Source organism: Anser anser (assembly GCF_964211835.1).
Source record: "Anser anser genome assembly, chromosome: 14".
NCBI classification, from domain to species: Eukaryota; Metazoa; Chordata; class Aves; order Anseriformes; family Anatidae; genus Anser; species Anser anser.
This window is the reverse complement of record NC_139735.1, coordinates 14,219,203-14,235,217: the sequence shown is the minus strand read 5'-3', so window position 1 is coordinate 14,235,217 and position 16,015 is coordinate 14,219,203. Positions and strand designations below refer to the sequence as shown.

The 16,015-nt window shown below is 36.0% G+C and overlaps 1 protein-coding gene across 5 annotated transcripts in view; it reads left to right on the top strand.

The window, feature by feature from the left end:
• The window catches only part of RANBP17 (RAN binding protein 17), a 160,077-nt gene that overhangs the window by 29,622 nt on the left and 114,440 nt on the right, over positions 1 to 16,015 (top strand). The gene's annotated exons all lie outside the window — the stretch shown is intronic.

Below are 16,015 nucleotides of genomic sequence, written 5' to 3'. Positions count from 1 at the left end.
AGCAGTTAATTCACCTTAACTGTAGGGGACAGTCATAATATAGATGTTATAAAGAGAATGTCAGTAAGATGAGATCAATTGATCTTGAGAAAAACCGAGAGAATTGGGTTGGAGCCCCAAGCAAATCTTTAGCAAGAATTGTGACAGTGACTGAGATCTGTTTTTACTTCTGTATTACAGTCCCAATCTCAAGAATTCTTTTATTCCTTCAGGTTTGAACTGTACTTTAACTTTATTGAATGGTTTCTCACTTAAAATTAAAAATAAAGTTTTGCACTATACTGAATTACTTTTTCATAAAAGCAGTGTGTTCCTTTCAATTGTCAGAGCTGATTTGTTGTTTTTAAACATGGTGCAGTGTTGTAATGCTAAGTAACAGAAGGTACAGAGTGCAAATGTACGCATGCTCCTGGTATTTTCACTAGGAAAACTCCTACTGATGGCAATTCAGAGGCAAAGTAGTTGTTATTCTCATCTCTAATTCCCAGATGATTTTGTCATTCTGTCCAGTTTTGATCGGTTTTGAGGGTTTTGATTTAATCTTTTTGTAGTCTGACTGCCTGGGATGCTAACTGTGTGGAGAAGTCAAGTCAATGTATAGCATGCTATAACAGATTGTTAGAGGAGATTGAATACCTAGGCATCACATCCTTCATTAGGCAAGGCTGGAAGAAGAATTGGAGTGTGGGTGAAGCATTGCACACCTGGAGCTCCCTTCTCAAGAGGAAAAACAAAAAAGCAATACTTGATTGTTTGCCAGACACACCAGAGTTCTGTACATACGAATTTACGTGTTTTGAATGACCGTAAGACTACCTCTGTGGCTGCATTGTGTGTGGAAGGTTAAATGCTGAGTAATTATTAAGTTAAATGCTGAGAAAATAATTGAGTAAAATGCTAACTAATGTTTCCATTTGATTTACTGATGAGCACTTAGATCAGAAAGAATTAACTCTTACTGACATGGGGGAAAACAAGGTTGAATTTAAGAAAACATTTTTTGGTGGTAGTTCTGTTGGTTTTTTCCCCATTCCATAAGTGGACATGAATCAAACTGGCAATGTATTATGTTCTGTTTTCTGCCTTTGGTTATGATTTACGTCTTGCATGTGACCGGCCTGGGAAAGTGAAAAATTCGCAAAGATGCATAATAGTTCAAGGGGTGTTTCTAAATAGATCTAGTCTAGCAACTCTGCTTAGTTCATACAAATGCATTTTCAAAATGTGTTTTTTTGCAGTTTGATTACAGTATCTACCAGCATAATTTATTTTGCAGTCAAATTACACTTTCTTTTTTTTGTTTTGCTCTAGTAGGTCTGATAAAACAGCCTCTCATTTGCATTCATAGAATCCTGTGGTTCACATCGCATGATTTTTAACTGATCATACAACAAAAACTGTGTAAATGTTGTGGGGTTTTTGTTTAATTTTTAGTAAAACAAAAAGAGATGTTTGTCTATATTTTATGGCTAAGAAAGCAACAGAAGGCAGCACTTGTATGATGATTCTTCTGGTTTTATCCTGCTGTAACAGCAAGTGTAGCAGCAGATGGCATTCTACCCTCACAGTTGTAAATCCTCTGATACTTTGTCTTGCTGGCAGGTATCTACAAATATGCAATAAAAAGGCTCGCACTTGGAAGCAGAAAAATTAGACGTATATCAAATGACTAAGTTAATACACATTTATATAAATATTCAGGATTGCTTGAATGGCTTTATTTACAGAATGGGTAATGGAAATTTTGCTTGCTTCAGCCATGTTGAAATAATTTTTAGAAGTATTTCTCTGTTTGATCGTATGCTTGCATACAGAAAAGCACACAATGGTTACAGAAGGTTGAATGAAATTGTAGAACAAGTCATATGAATATATTAATTTTGTTCATTAATTAACTCATTTTTAAATGTGTGCATATTATAAAAGCAAACTCATTATAGAAGGAAAATGGCTAGGTAAATAAATGCTTTCTTACTAAACAGTCCACTGGGGCTTGCCGTCTATGGAAGAACAGAAAAACCTTGGAGATATCTTCTGTGATATTGTAATATCCTTTAGGTACCATTATATTTCCAATACAAAAATAATACATCAAGATACCATCTTTTGAATTAGATAGAGCAGTGAATGAATATATATCTTATATTTATGTTAAATACGAGACAGGATTGTTTGGTACTGTATAGCACTATTGATATTTGTCTGTCTACCAATATATATTTTGTTTTAATGCTGATGTAGAATGATCTTTTTGTGGCATATTGCTGATTTAGATGTTGGCAGGGTAGTAGAAAATAAGTTGGCTGGAAAAGCACTTTGTTGTGCTGTATTGAAATTGTAGTTTTAATCTTCTAGTAGTTACCTACAAAACAATGGCAGCTCTGTCATGAGCGTGCCACTGTAAGCCACTAGGATAAGTCGTGTAATACTGCACTGAAATCTGCCTCCTGACATCCAACACATTACTAATTAAAGAAAACATGATTTTGAGCGACTCTTCTTTTGTGATATGATTAACACATGAACAACTGTACAATTATTTATTTACATTTGCAAGTGACACTAGACTGGGAAGAAATATAATCACAAAGGACGGGATTGGGATTCAGAAGGATCTTCGGAAGCTGCAGAAATAGCCTGAAAGTTGAAAACACTGATCAAACGCCACGCTTCGGAATGAAAATTTAGGCTTACGACTAGCAATGGCAAATCTCTGACCGGGCATCATTATTTCACAGAATGCTGTGGAGATGAGTGTTTTACAGGCAGGGTTACTCAGCAGTATGTGTTGCTTTTGCACAGAAGAAAATATCTCGTTGTGGATGTAGTAGTAGGAGTGTTACGTCAGGAGCTGGAGGTTCTTAACTCAGTTCTGTTTGATTCTGCTGGGGCTTCACCTGCAATGTGTCCAGTTGTGGGCACCATGGCTTTGATAAAAATGTAGACAAATGGGAGAGTATGACAACACAAATAAGTTATATAAATATATCTTCTTATCTGTATAGAACCAGCTGCCTTGGTTTCCTTTAGCAAAGAATTTTGGGGTAGGACACAAATCAAGGATATGAAGGGTTATTTTCTAAATCCTAGTGAATCCTAGCGGATAGATGCTTTCAGTGTCCTCTAAGGGAAAGGTGATGTAGTAGGCTTAATTTTTACCAAGGAAGACTTCAGGAAAGCTTTTTAATTATATCAATAGCAGGGTGTTGATGAAAGCTACCCAAAATGATTTGGGGACTTTTGATTTAGTCTAGGTGTACTTAATTCATTCTTCCATGAAGAACAGAATAAATGAGAAGTCCTGCTTTGGTCTAATCTCATGTTCTGTGATAAGACTATTATAAATGGCCATGGTAGTGTGCTGTGGCTTAGCTAATAAAGCATGCTTAGGGGGAAAACGAGTCCTCCCGTGTATTGTGCATTATGTTGATCAACCACTGATACACATTTTTTTTTCTATCATGTCAGGTTTTTATTTTAGCCCAGTATGTTCCCAGTAATTCATTATAGTCTATTTGAATGGAGAAATAATATGAGTAATAAGGGTGACAGGTATTACAGTATCTTTGAACATGGAGAACCTGCCTCCTTTTCCAACAAGAGAGACAAGCACTGGGAGGGGTCCATAACCTTCCCTAGAGTGGTTGAAACTGCATCTGTTGGGAACCCCCTCCTGGGGAGAGGCTGCAGCGGCGGTTCATGGCACCGGGGGTCACGTTTGGTGCTCTGACCAACTGGTAGTGTGCCATTGCCAAGAGCAGATCCAAGTGTAACTTGATGGATAAGCTTTGCTGGTTAATATTTCACAGGAAATTCACCTTATTGAAGATAATTACTAAAATTTCTTAACTTGAAGTTTAGTTTAATGCTAAGGGGTCTGCATAATCTGGAGTCCTGGGTCTAGGAGTCATGACTTCTAGCAGCGCGTCTTTCAGCTTTTTGTATCTGTGCAGCTTATAATAACGTTATTCCAAAGATTGTTCTGGTTGAAGAACTCTTTCAAGGTACAATTAAGAGTTGCTCTTACAGTGTGCTCTTGAAAAATATATACAGAAATAACGTTCTTACTGCTAGTTCCTTTGCATCTTCAGGTTTGGTGTGAATGCTTTCAGATGGTAAAAAATAAAATGTTTAGATTATTATAGTGATTCTACATAACAAATTTGTTTATTATTTGTATAATAAATATTACATAGGCTTTAGAATTAGGGTGTAGAACTGCAGATCATCTCACACTGTTTTTCTTTACATTCTAACAGACTAAGAATTTTATCTTCCTTAATTTTGCACTTGTCATGTGTGCTTTCTACAGCATGTGGCGCTATTTAACTAGATTTATCCCTTTAGTTTACTGTTGCCATTCCTGAAATGTAGAGGTCAAAACTGGAACGTGTGAAAATAACGTTAGTACTAGCAAATGTTTTAGACTGAGCTGTGCTCTTCAGCAGAGCCCGATTACAGATGATTGCTGGAGTTCTGTTTTCAGCTTTTATAAGCAAAGCAGTTTGTTGAAAATCTCACCCATGATACTAATCAGAATAGTTAAGCTTGCAAGTTTGGGGTTTGTTTTGTATGTGAAAAATAACTTACTGGTATTTCTTTAAATAGTTTAAAACTTAAATTTAAATGTATTCAGGTAACATTTTTGCTCCACCACAAAGCAATTATTTTTTTGTTGTTGTTCTGCTCATTCTAATCAAACAGTAGCCCTACTGTGTTTTGAGTATTCTGGAGGTAATTTTAATCTACCAGTTGGCAGTAGTTTGAGGGCTGCCTGTAGAAGTGAAGATCACTGGGTGTTCCAGCAAGCCATGCTTTTGCTTTGCTCCAGCCTTAAATAAAAGTGAAAGGGACCCAAGGCAGAAAAGTAGGAGTTATAGTTCTGACTCTGCTACTTCCGGGAAACAACCCCATGTACAGATGAAGAGAGGTGGATGTCGTCATCTTCAGGTGCATCAGATGAGCAATCTGTGGAAACAGGTCTGTTTTTTACACTAGGGCAGGTAAGAGTAAACAAGGACAGGAAAGTGGATTAATGTTTCATAAGGAACCTTTACAAATACAAGCTGAAGCATGATTTTAAAGTAGAATGGGGGATGCAAATAGAATTTCTTGCTCTATCCTGTACTTTTTTTTTTTTTTGCTTATGTGGTTAGTATAAATATGTTACTGGATTAATATTTAGGATCACATCTGGATGTGTTTTTAAAGCTTTTAAATTATAGACTTGACATGTGAGGTAAATCTGCATTATGATTAAAAAAAATATCTGGAGGGTTTAGAATTTAGGCTACAGTGTGTTTAGAGGAGAGGAAAAATATCATTTCCTTGCTATGTTATTTGCAGTAGCTAAAAGCAAAAAACACATGTAACCACGTATCATCTAAGCTCTGAACAGGGGTTTGTCTTCTAATGTGTAACATGTATTCTGTTGACTTATGTTAGTTTGCTATTTCTTCAGTATATGTATATTTGATTACATTGCCTGCAGCCACAGAAGCATGACCTAGCCAAAAAAAGAAAAAAGAAAAAAAAGAAAAAGCCACCAAACAACAAGAAAAAAAATAAACCAAAACCAAAAAAAATCATCGCTAGAAGCCTTTGACTACTTTCACCCTGCACATGCTAAGACTCAGAGATCTGCAGGAGTTCCACTGATTTTAGTGGGGACCTTTGCAAGTGAAGGTGTTGGATCGTGGTGCATCTCATAAAAGATTCTGGGTCCTAGTGTCTTCGTGATTAATGATATCTTAACACTTATGAATGATTATCCTCTTCTGAGCTGTAAAATATATATACTGTTTTATTTCATTACAATGAGGTGAAGATCACAACACTGACAGGTGGTGGAAATTAGCAGGCAGTTTTGAAATTGTTCTGTGCACTAGAAATTAGATCTCATTTTAATTCAGCTTTTCCAAACTAGTAAATGAGGTTAATGCCATACATATTCAGCTGATATGGATGAAGAAATTGATATAAAGTAGATCAACATAGCTACAGGGCTACTTTAATTTATAGGTAAAGAGGCAGTGATAAATGAAAGTAATGTAGTAGTGGTCACTAAACTCCTCAGCCATCAGGGATTCAATAGTGTTAGCTGCTCATTAAAGGCGTTGTTGGGGTACATCAAATAGGAATTTGAAAAGAAATAGCCAACTAACCCTTAATTATCAAAATATAGAAAATACTAATTATGCCTTAATTAGCTTTTCTTTTAATGTACTGAAATTGTTACTTTTTGTGTAGCACAAATGGATAGTTATATCAACAATAAATAGGTTGTTTTAATAACTTTCTTTTACCTCTGGGAAAACCACACTCCAATTTTTAATATGCAATAATGCTTCTCTCTAGCCTGTAGGAGATGAAAATTATTAAGTAGCTTTATTTTTTGAAGATTTTACAGCAGCTTTGGGAAGAATTATTTCACCATGCATCAATTATTTTTAATTGAACTGAATATTTTTCAGATTGCATGAAATGCCTCTCATTTAAGTTTAACATTTAGAGTTTGTTAAGGAAGCATTGTAGTGAGAATTGGGTACAACTTATTTCCGTGGCATATTTTAAGAAGAATACAGAATGGTTGTTTCAGAAGAAAAGTATTGTCACTAATGTTTTTCATGACATTGGGCCAAACCTCATGTTCTTGTTCCGTAGCTACCCTGCTGTTTGTGGGGCAGCGTGATCCTCTTCCTCTAGTGTTGGATCCAATCTCCTTGCAGGTCCTACAGGAAAGCAAAGTGGGAATTGGCTTCAGTGGAGATTGGATCTATCTGGTACTGATGAAAAACTTTAACATCTGCTGCAAATTCCTTTTTCTTTTGAGGCAGCATGTAGCCGTAAAGCTATATGTACAACAGGAACGTCACAAGTAGGACTTGGTTGGTTTTATCAGACACAATGGGGATGGTGGGTATTTTTTTTTATTATTTTTTTTCAGATAAATGATGTGAAGGAAATGCTACATGGTGCTGGTCATAAAAGCCTCCAAATTCAGATAGCACTCCTTGCAGAATGAAATAGAACATAACTGCTGCTACAGGAACCAAACTAGATGGCATGGTGGTGGGTGATCAGAATATTGCAGGATTTTTCAAAATCGGTAGAACGGGTACAAACATCCCACCTAAGAAATTTTGTTACTGACTTTTTTTGTAAACGTTTTCTTCTAAACAATGTTAACTTTAAAGTTGACCAACTAAAATATTAGGTTTCTGCATAGACCGCGTCCTTCCATGAGTGGAAAGAACTTTCAACCAATATTCCTGGACTAATATTTCAACTTACTTAATTGCCCAAAGATGGGACAAGCTAAGTAAATTGGGTCATTGCTTATAAAAATACACAGTTATTTTGGGTTGTGTCTTGCACTGACAACCTTCTTGCTTCATGTGAAAAATAATTGGATTTCCATTGAAGAAATCTAATACTTTGAAAGATTGTTTAAATACTTATTGCCGAATTGTTTGCTCTTCTGTTTATTAAAATAAAAATAAGAAAAAGAAAAAAGGACTAAACCATAATCTGAGACATTTTAATTTATTTGACTAAGCAGCACTTTTTATTTATAACTCCTTGGCAGACTTTAAGTCACAATATACTGTCCCTGTTGTTCAGGGACATTGAATTTCTTCATTGAATTTCTTTATAATTTGGAAATTCTGTTTAGGAAAAAATCAATCAGGACATAAAGACAAACATTAAGAACTTTGCAGAGTCATAAACTCTGAGTTTCCTCATCAGGTTAAGTAGTAAAGTATTCTTTATTTACATATCTTCAGTTGTGTCATTTTCTTTTTACTTGGTTGTTTTATGCAGGAGTCAATATGTTTTTCTTCTTGGACTACACTACACTTTCTCCTCGATGTTTGCTTGTTATCTTAATGTTTTGTTGTCTATTTTCCCAAATTAAAATATATATATATATACTCCTAGTCTTCCTCCTCCTTTTGTGAGGAATATTTGTGAGAATATTAATGTATTTAAATTCTTAACATTTTTTTTTTTAACTGCTGTGTACTTGCTGTTTGGTTACCTATGCCTTTATTTTACTAACTTGTTAGCTTTTAGCTCGTTGCTCATGACATCTTACAACCTGAATGAACCTTTAGGTAGTCATTAGTTAATCACATACTTGCAATTAAAGGGTTGGTTTCAGTAAAGTGCTATGCTTTTTTATTTTATAATTTTGTAACACAAATCAGGCAATCTTAAAAATAAATAATTAGCACAGTTGAGTTCTGCAGTTGGCTGTAACTGAGCTTTATTTTGTAGCTGCTAATAAAGGCACATTATCATGTTCAGGCATCGCAATTATCATTGAAATGTGTATGTCCATTAACTGCAACATTAGGCTGAGGATATAATTACTGTCTAGAGCCAATATCTTTGTGAAGTTACATCTATGATGCTATTAAGCTATAAGCAATATTTGTAAACTAATATTTAAACGATTCAGAATTGATACCATCACTTGAGGACTTAAAAACTAATCCTCATTCCACTACAAATTATGGACTTCTTATGTATTTGGCAAATACATTATTGGGTTGTTTGGATGCAATTATGATTTGAGAGAGACTGCTACTTTTTAAATAGCAAGTGCCCAGACCAAATTAAATGGGTGGCAGGAGAAGGGAGAAGTTGTGATAACAGCAAAATGCTGATAAAACAATTGTACAGTATGTTGCAAAGGGTTGTAGGTATGTTTTTTGGTTTGGTTTTGTCTTCCTGTAGTAGTTACATTAGGCAATTGGGGGGAATGCAACACAAAAAAAGCGTGCTAAGTATGCATGGCAGTAGCTGACTATTCAGGAATTAATTTTTTGTTCTAACCCCCTGGCATGTGAGTGATAGCCCTAAGTTTGCTTACCTGTCTCATACATTGAAATTTAGGAAATGCAGGTGGAGGGATACAGGTTAAACAGAATCCATCTTACTGCATTTTTTTTTAACTTATTTTGAGTGTATTTTAAATATTTCTAGCACAGTGGAACTATTGCATTGTTTAGCAACTTTCACCTGATGTTGTCTAGTATAATTCCTTTTCCTATTTTAGAAAAGTACTTTCAAATTTTGCTTTCATGTACCTCTACTTTTTGGCTTACTTGGCTGTGTATTGTCTTTATGATTGGACTTAGTTGTAATGATACTACCTGTTTTCTCACCACATCACTACTGTTTTTTGTTTGATAATTCAGTTCACCTCAGCCAGACTCTGAGCAACTTCTGACTGCTGGACCTTTTCACTTGTGCTGTATATCCCATACCAGTGTAGCAAGAAGGAATAAGCAGGAGACAGGGCATCTGAAACAGGCTATCTCGTGACTTATTCATCTAAAATCTATTGAGCTTGTAGCTGTAAGTTGACCTCTTACCCTCATTATTTAAGTAGCTTAATGAATTAATTTCACAGACCTTGCAGTAAGTAAATTAGCCATCAGAGTTCAGATCGGAGTGAATAATTCTTTAATATTAGGCTACTGGAATTTTTATGACTCAAGTTAAACTTAATTATGAAACTGCATATTTCTTTAATTCAGAGAGGAGGAAATCTGCAAAATACCATGATAAGTATATCTGTCAAAAAAAAAAAAGGCAAAATCCTAGGAGGTTTGATTGCTCTTGTTGATACTGGTGAATAATACCTAATTCTGGTTAGGTACTGTGTTCGTAGTCTGCACTGGTCAGCAATGCTAAAAGGGTTTTTTCTGTTTGTGTTTTAGTTGATCAGCTGGTTAGCATCTCCTTAAAATTGCTTAAGAACTTAATGTAGTTATTAGTGATTTCAGTATATTACTGAAACCATCTCCTAGAATTGTGTTGTCCTTTTAGGTTTATATGGGGGGTAGCAGTGTTCTTAAATTGGAATTGTTCTAGAGTACTAACTTTAGTTCATTATCAAGATTTCTTTCTGAAGGTAATATTTTACCCAAGTAACAATCTTTCCAAGTAGGTTTATGCACTGATATTTTCCGCGCTTTCATGTGAAGCAAATGGGATAATTAAGTGGATAAAGTACAAGATTCTGTTCTTTGTGACCTCAAGGTCAATTGTTTTTGACCTTATGAAAAAAAAAAAACACCACAGTTGTTTCTGACCTGTGTTAAGTGTTGTATGTGAACTGTCAGTCTCAGGTTATTTTCTGCTTGTTTTGTGAGGCACAAGTTCTAGTACAATCCAGAATTGCAAAAAACATTCTGTTTCTCCTTTTACCTTCTCCGCTCATATCACCGCATTTTTTTTTCCCTTAAACAAGATTAGATGGCTTGCATGCCTATTATGATGGTTTATTCATATATTTTCCTCATGCTTTTTAGACTTAATAGCAAGTGTTTGTATTGAAAGATGAATGCTGATCCTTTAAAAATGAAGAAGGGAAACAAGCATTGCAGAGCAGCATGTACAGACAACTGTCTCTTTTTATCAAGCTGTTGTCACCTAACTATACAGCCTAGCCAGGAATACATCACTTGCACTCCAGAAGAGATAAAGTCAATGGAGCTGAATTGTGAAGAACTATTTCCTGCAGAGCAGCAGCAGTCAAACCCAGGATATAGTATAAGAAACCTTTTGGGGTTTGAGATATGAATGAGGCTTCAGCTGCTTCCTCTATCTTGCACTTCCTTTCATCTGGAAACTTTCCAGGATGATGAAGTCATCAGATTTCTGAATCAGGATTTTAATTTGGAATACACTTGGCTTTACATGCCATATGCAAATATAAAAGTATAGATGGCTTGATACGCTGGCTGAGTTTAGCATAGTAAGGAAAATATCCCTATCAATGTAAAAAGTTAAAAGTGAGTTGGTGAAGGATTTCCTCTGAGTCACCTGTGGTTTTCTTCCTATGTCCTCCGTTTAGCGTCTGTATGAAAATAACTTTACCAAGAAAGATTTGCTCAGAAACCTCTGCCGAAAGTGTATTTTGATCATTCAAGGAAAGGGTTTCCAGCATGCACTCCTGTTCTTACCGGTATGTCAATTCATGGCTCACCTTAGCATTTTGGTAGTGCCTGCACAGTCCTTCCAGTGCTTTCATAATTTTAAGTATTCTCTAGTGAGTTAAGATGTTCCAGGCAAAACTGGATTCAATCTTAAGTTGCTACCAAATATTAATAAATAAATGAGGTAGGTATTCCTTGATGATGTATCTTCTGTTGGTGTTAGGGGGTTTTATCTTGCTCCTGCCATAATCTGTTAATGGAAATATTTCCATTAAGTCCAATATTTTTCCTTGTTAATTACCTAGGTTATTTATACTGTTACTAAGATCAAATAATGGAATGTTTCATTTCAGTCGGTTGCTTTGGTGAGTTTCTTCTCATTTACTACCCCAAGCTTTACTTTCTGTGCTAGGCCTAGGGAGTTCAGAAACTGAATTTCTTCTGTTTCTGTCATTAAAAGTAATCAATGAAATAATGGGGAAACGAAAAGCAACAGATCAGTGTGGAGAAGCTGTGTGAGTGACTTTTATGGGCACCTGAATTTTGACTGGGTATTTTAAACCTATCTTTCTCATCTGTTTTAGGCATGTTCTTTCTTCAGTGCTCACTGGAAATACGTGTAGAGCTTCCACAGCACAGTCATTCACAAAAAAAAAAAAGTTGTTGTGGGCTTCTTAGCAGCCTTAACTGTCATAAAAGTGGGGATGAAAGGGGATTCATTCTTAACTAAGATTTTTTTTTCCTTATGATAATTTTGAGTGTAGAAAATGTGTAGAATGATTATTGATTACAATTGAACTATTTATTTTTTGGGTGATCCTTACCTGTGTACTCAAATGATCTTTTCTTCTGCAAATGTATTTTCTTACAACTACACAGGAAGAATTGCAGAATGGTTTGGTTTTGAAGGGACCTTAGAGATCATCTCATTTCAACCCTCTGCCATGGGCCGGGACCCCTCCAATTAAATTAGGTTGCTCAAAGCCCCATCCAACCTGGCCTTGAATACTTCCAGGGATGGGGCATCCACAGCTTTTCTGGGCAGCCTGTTTCAGTGCCTCGCCACCCTCATAGTGAAGGATTTCTTCGTAATATCTAAATCTACTCTCTTTTAATTTTAAACCACTACCCCTTGTCCCTTCACTAAACTCCCTGATATGGAGTCCCTCCCCAGCTTTCCTGTAGGCCCCCTTTAGGTACTGAAAGGTTGCTATAAGGTCTCTGGAGCCTTGTCTTTTCCAGGCTGAATGAATCAGAGAATCATAAAATGGTTTGGGTTGGAAGGGACCGTAATGATCATCTAATTCTTCCCCCCTGCCATGGGTAGGGACACCTTCTGCTAGACCAGCTTGCTCAAAGCCCTATCCAGCCTGACCTTATACATCTCCAGTCCATGACCTCAGCTCTCTCAGCCTGTCTTCATAGGAGATGTGCTGCAGCCCTCTTGATGATCTTCATGACATTATTTTAGCATTTTATCAATCGTGAGAAGTTTGGTCAACTTTCTGAGTTACTGCTTAAGGTCTTGTTTTCTATTCAGTGAGACCCATTGAGTTCAGAAGCTGAGGCAGCAAGGGTTTTCTGAAGTTTTAATGTTAGGGCTCTAGGTATGGAGGTTTGAGAGATTGATTGCATGTCCTTGAAAATTTGGAGTAAGAACTAAAGGCAAAAGGTTACTTAACTTAGAGACTGTGAAAGCCCAAGACAATTAAATGGAGTTGATATGAGTGTAGCAGCATTCTGAAATTTTATTCAGAAGTGAGTTGGTGAAGGTGGGCAGGCTGACGGGGTGATGAAATCTGATTTTTTTTTTTTTTTTTCAGCTTTCCACTAAATGTATGGATCGTGTGCACTTTTCACCCCAGTGTATTGTAGGAAAAATGGTATTCTCAGATATACCAAATGTCTTTGTGGTCTTTACGTTTCCAAGTTTGACTGGGAAAATAGTGCTTAAAAATAATAAATATGGAGACATTTTCCTTTGATGTGATTGGCTTTGGTGGTCACAATCCAAAGAGTGTACAAGACATGGTACCAGAGGCTATCTAATGGTATTAGGTGTATATGATTATTTTTTTCTCCAGTAAAAAGAAAAATGAACCCATTACTACTTTATTTCCTTCTTTGTGTTGCGTAGAAGACTGGCGTCTGGGAAGTCTTGTGGCAAACCAGCCTACCCGGGGTCATTCTCCGCCCTAGGGAGGGTTTGGTTTGCCACTTGCAGATCTAGAGAATCTGTATGAGATAAAGGTCTGGGTGACAAGTCAGTGTCTCTAAGTGTGCTTTCCATCCAAGCAAAGTAAGCCAGTGAGTTTGTTTTTTTGTAACCAATAAGAGATGAGCAATTTCAGTTTAGGTGGCTGTAGTAGTGTTGGTAGACAAACCTTTTTGAAGAAGCAAGCTTCTTTAAACTTTTCAAGGCATCGATATAAGCTTATTTTTGCAAGTCCACAGTGCTCAGGTTGGAAATCATTTCACACGCATCTTACTGACTGTTTTGAATACTGTTACAATATGAACATGTTGAACTTTAGGAATTCCCGTGGTATAATGTCTTTCTTAAATAGTCTTTTGTTCTTCCTTCAAACAAAATATTGAATTCTGTAACTTTGACTAATGAGGCTCTTCTGAAAGTGTTTTTAACATGCTATGAAATAAATGATTTCAGCTGAGATCAGGACTGAGAATCCCAGCTGCTTTTTCTGGTTGTGTGGTTCCTGATCTTAGATATACAGTGCAGTAGATAATTTTCCAAGCAGGATATATGACAATTTCTGATTTTCTTTCGGAAAGCAAGTTCACCAATAAGTTTCCGTGAACTGAAGATTCCGACACTTGCAGTAGCTGCAGTGCACATACACGATTCTTTTTTCACATATGCTACTGCCCATGTTCAGCTACATATCCAGCTGAGGCTCTTCAGAAACTAGGGTCATTCCAAATCTACTGTGAGTGAGAATAAGATGCACTGTTTCCTATTGCTATTATAAAATTGTTATCTTCTATTAGAGAGACATAAATTCTAGAAGTGCAGTTTCTAATGGTCTAATGTGGATCTGAGGAGATCGTATGTATCTATGTTATTCAGACTTCCACGTTTTCTTAAAAGTTGTTATAAAAAATGTCAAACTAGTAACACGTTTAAATAAATACACACATCCTTTGAATTAGAACACTGCTTTAGCCTACAGTTATCTAAAATAAGTCATCACCTACCAACTCACTGAAGTCAATTAGTTGTTTGTAGGTCAAGGGGAGGGATTATGGAATTTTGACTAATCAGCAGGCACAGAGAAAATTCACTGGTAGTTCTGCTTCCTTCCACTTACCTGTTGCATAGATACAGGTATCTCTGTCTTTCCTTGCTGTAATAGTATATTATTTTCTATAGTTTTTTGGGAGATTCATTAACTCACCATCCTTCAAATTACAAAGAACTAATCACAGTAACACCTTCATACTACCAACTTGAATACATGTAGATTGTAAAATATATAGTGTTGTTTCCAGAGGCATGTAGGGCTGTCACGTAGAACTGAGCAATGATACGTAGGTGTGTTTCGTGAACCTTAAATAAAGGAGTGAGCATAGTTACATTACTTTTAGCAGCTGATTATGAGGCAGTGTGACTTTGTTATAGTTTACCTTTTGCTTTCTTCATTGCCCAGTAAGGAAGTACATTGTGGGGATATCTACCTTCCATTCATCTCTGGAGGGCCAGGGGGAAGGAAAGCAGGTGGGTGGAGGCTGATCGCTCTGCGGTGTCATCACCTCCAGGTTGGTGGCGTTGAGCTTCCTACGTCCTTTGATGCTACTTGGGTCCAAAACAAGTGAGAAAGTACTTAGAGGAAAACATGTTTCATTTTTAAGCATGCTTAACCTTAATAGTTATGACAAGTTTTTAAAAATCTGTGCATCTGAGATGGCATTAATAATTCATGTGTGTTTCATTAAAAAAAGAACAAACTGTCTGTAGGGTCATTAAATTCTTACTTGGCTAAGATCATCAAAGTTTAGATGACCTAATATGGTACATGGCTGGGGTCGTAATATGCTGCTTGAAAAAAAAATACCTTGTGATTTAGTTTTGATTCTGACAATACTCAAAAGGATTTGTTATGTCTTACAGACCTTTCTGCAAACTACTAATGGGATGAACACAATATATCACTTTTATAATAGTGAGCTATTAAAGGCAAACATAAAGCAGTCTGAAGCCCATAAGTGCTGCCAACAGCTTCTGCTTTAATGAATTCCCTTTTAGATGTCCATTAAATGCTCATGGCAAATGTACTCATAATGGAAATGGCAAATCTAAATGGGTAGATATGAATAATCCATGGAGTTTAAATTCTGTTTATGATCATCTTCACATTTAGTTTTCAAGACAACGCAGTTTAGTTTTCATTACAGTTTGGAATAAAGAGGACAGGGAGTAATTGATTGCTTCAAGCAGATTAAAATCAATGGGTTGCTTTTCAAAGAACCCGTTCAATGCAGTAATTTCAACTTTATACATTGATTTAGGAAACTCTACACAAAATGTTTTGTGCTGTGTGAACTTTTATGTGGAAAGACTAATACTAATTTTATTTCTATATATCTGTATATAGAAATATATAGAGGTTGTTATCAGTATGTGCATGAGTAAATAGTGATCTATATTAAGTCATTTTGATATTATTGCACTCATATAATGAATCAATGAGATTCCCGTCATCATTGTAATACTGTTTGTAACCCATTAGCACACAGAAATTACAGCCCATCATACATCATTACTGTGATTGAGGCTTTATTACCATATTCTCAAATTGCTTGCTTGCTATAAAACTAAATAGACACCAGACAACTATAGGTAGACGATAGACTGTGCATTATTGTACTGGAATAATGAAGGATTATTGTAGCATAATGGGGCACAACTTATGAGGAAAATAAACTTGGCAGCAAAGGAGAACTTGAGTGTTTTTAATGTTTGTTGTTAGTACTTTAAAGGTCAAATATATTTGTTATGATCAAGTTACTGTTTCCTTATTTCATGAATCATACCCTTTTCATAT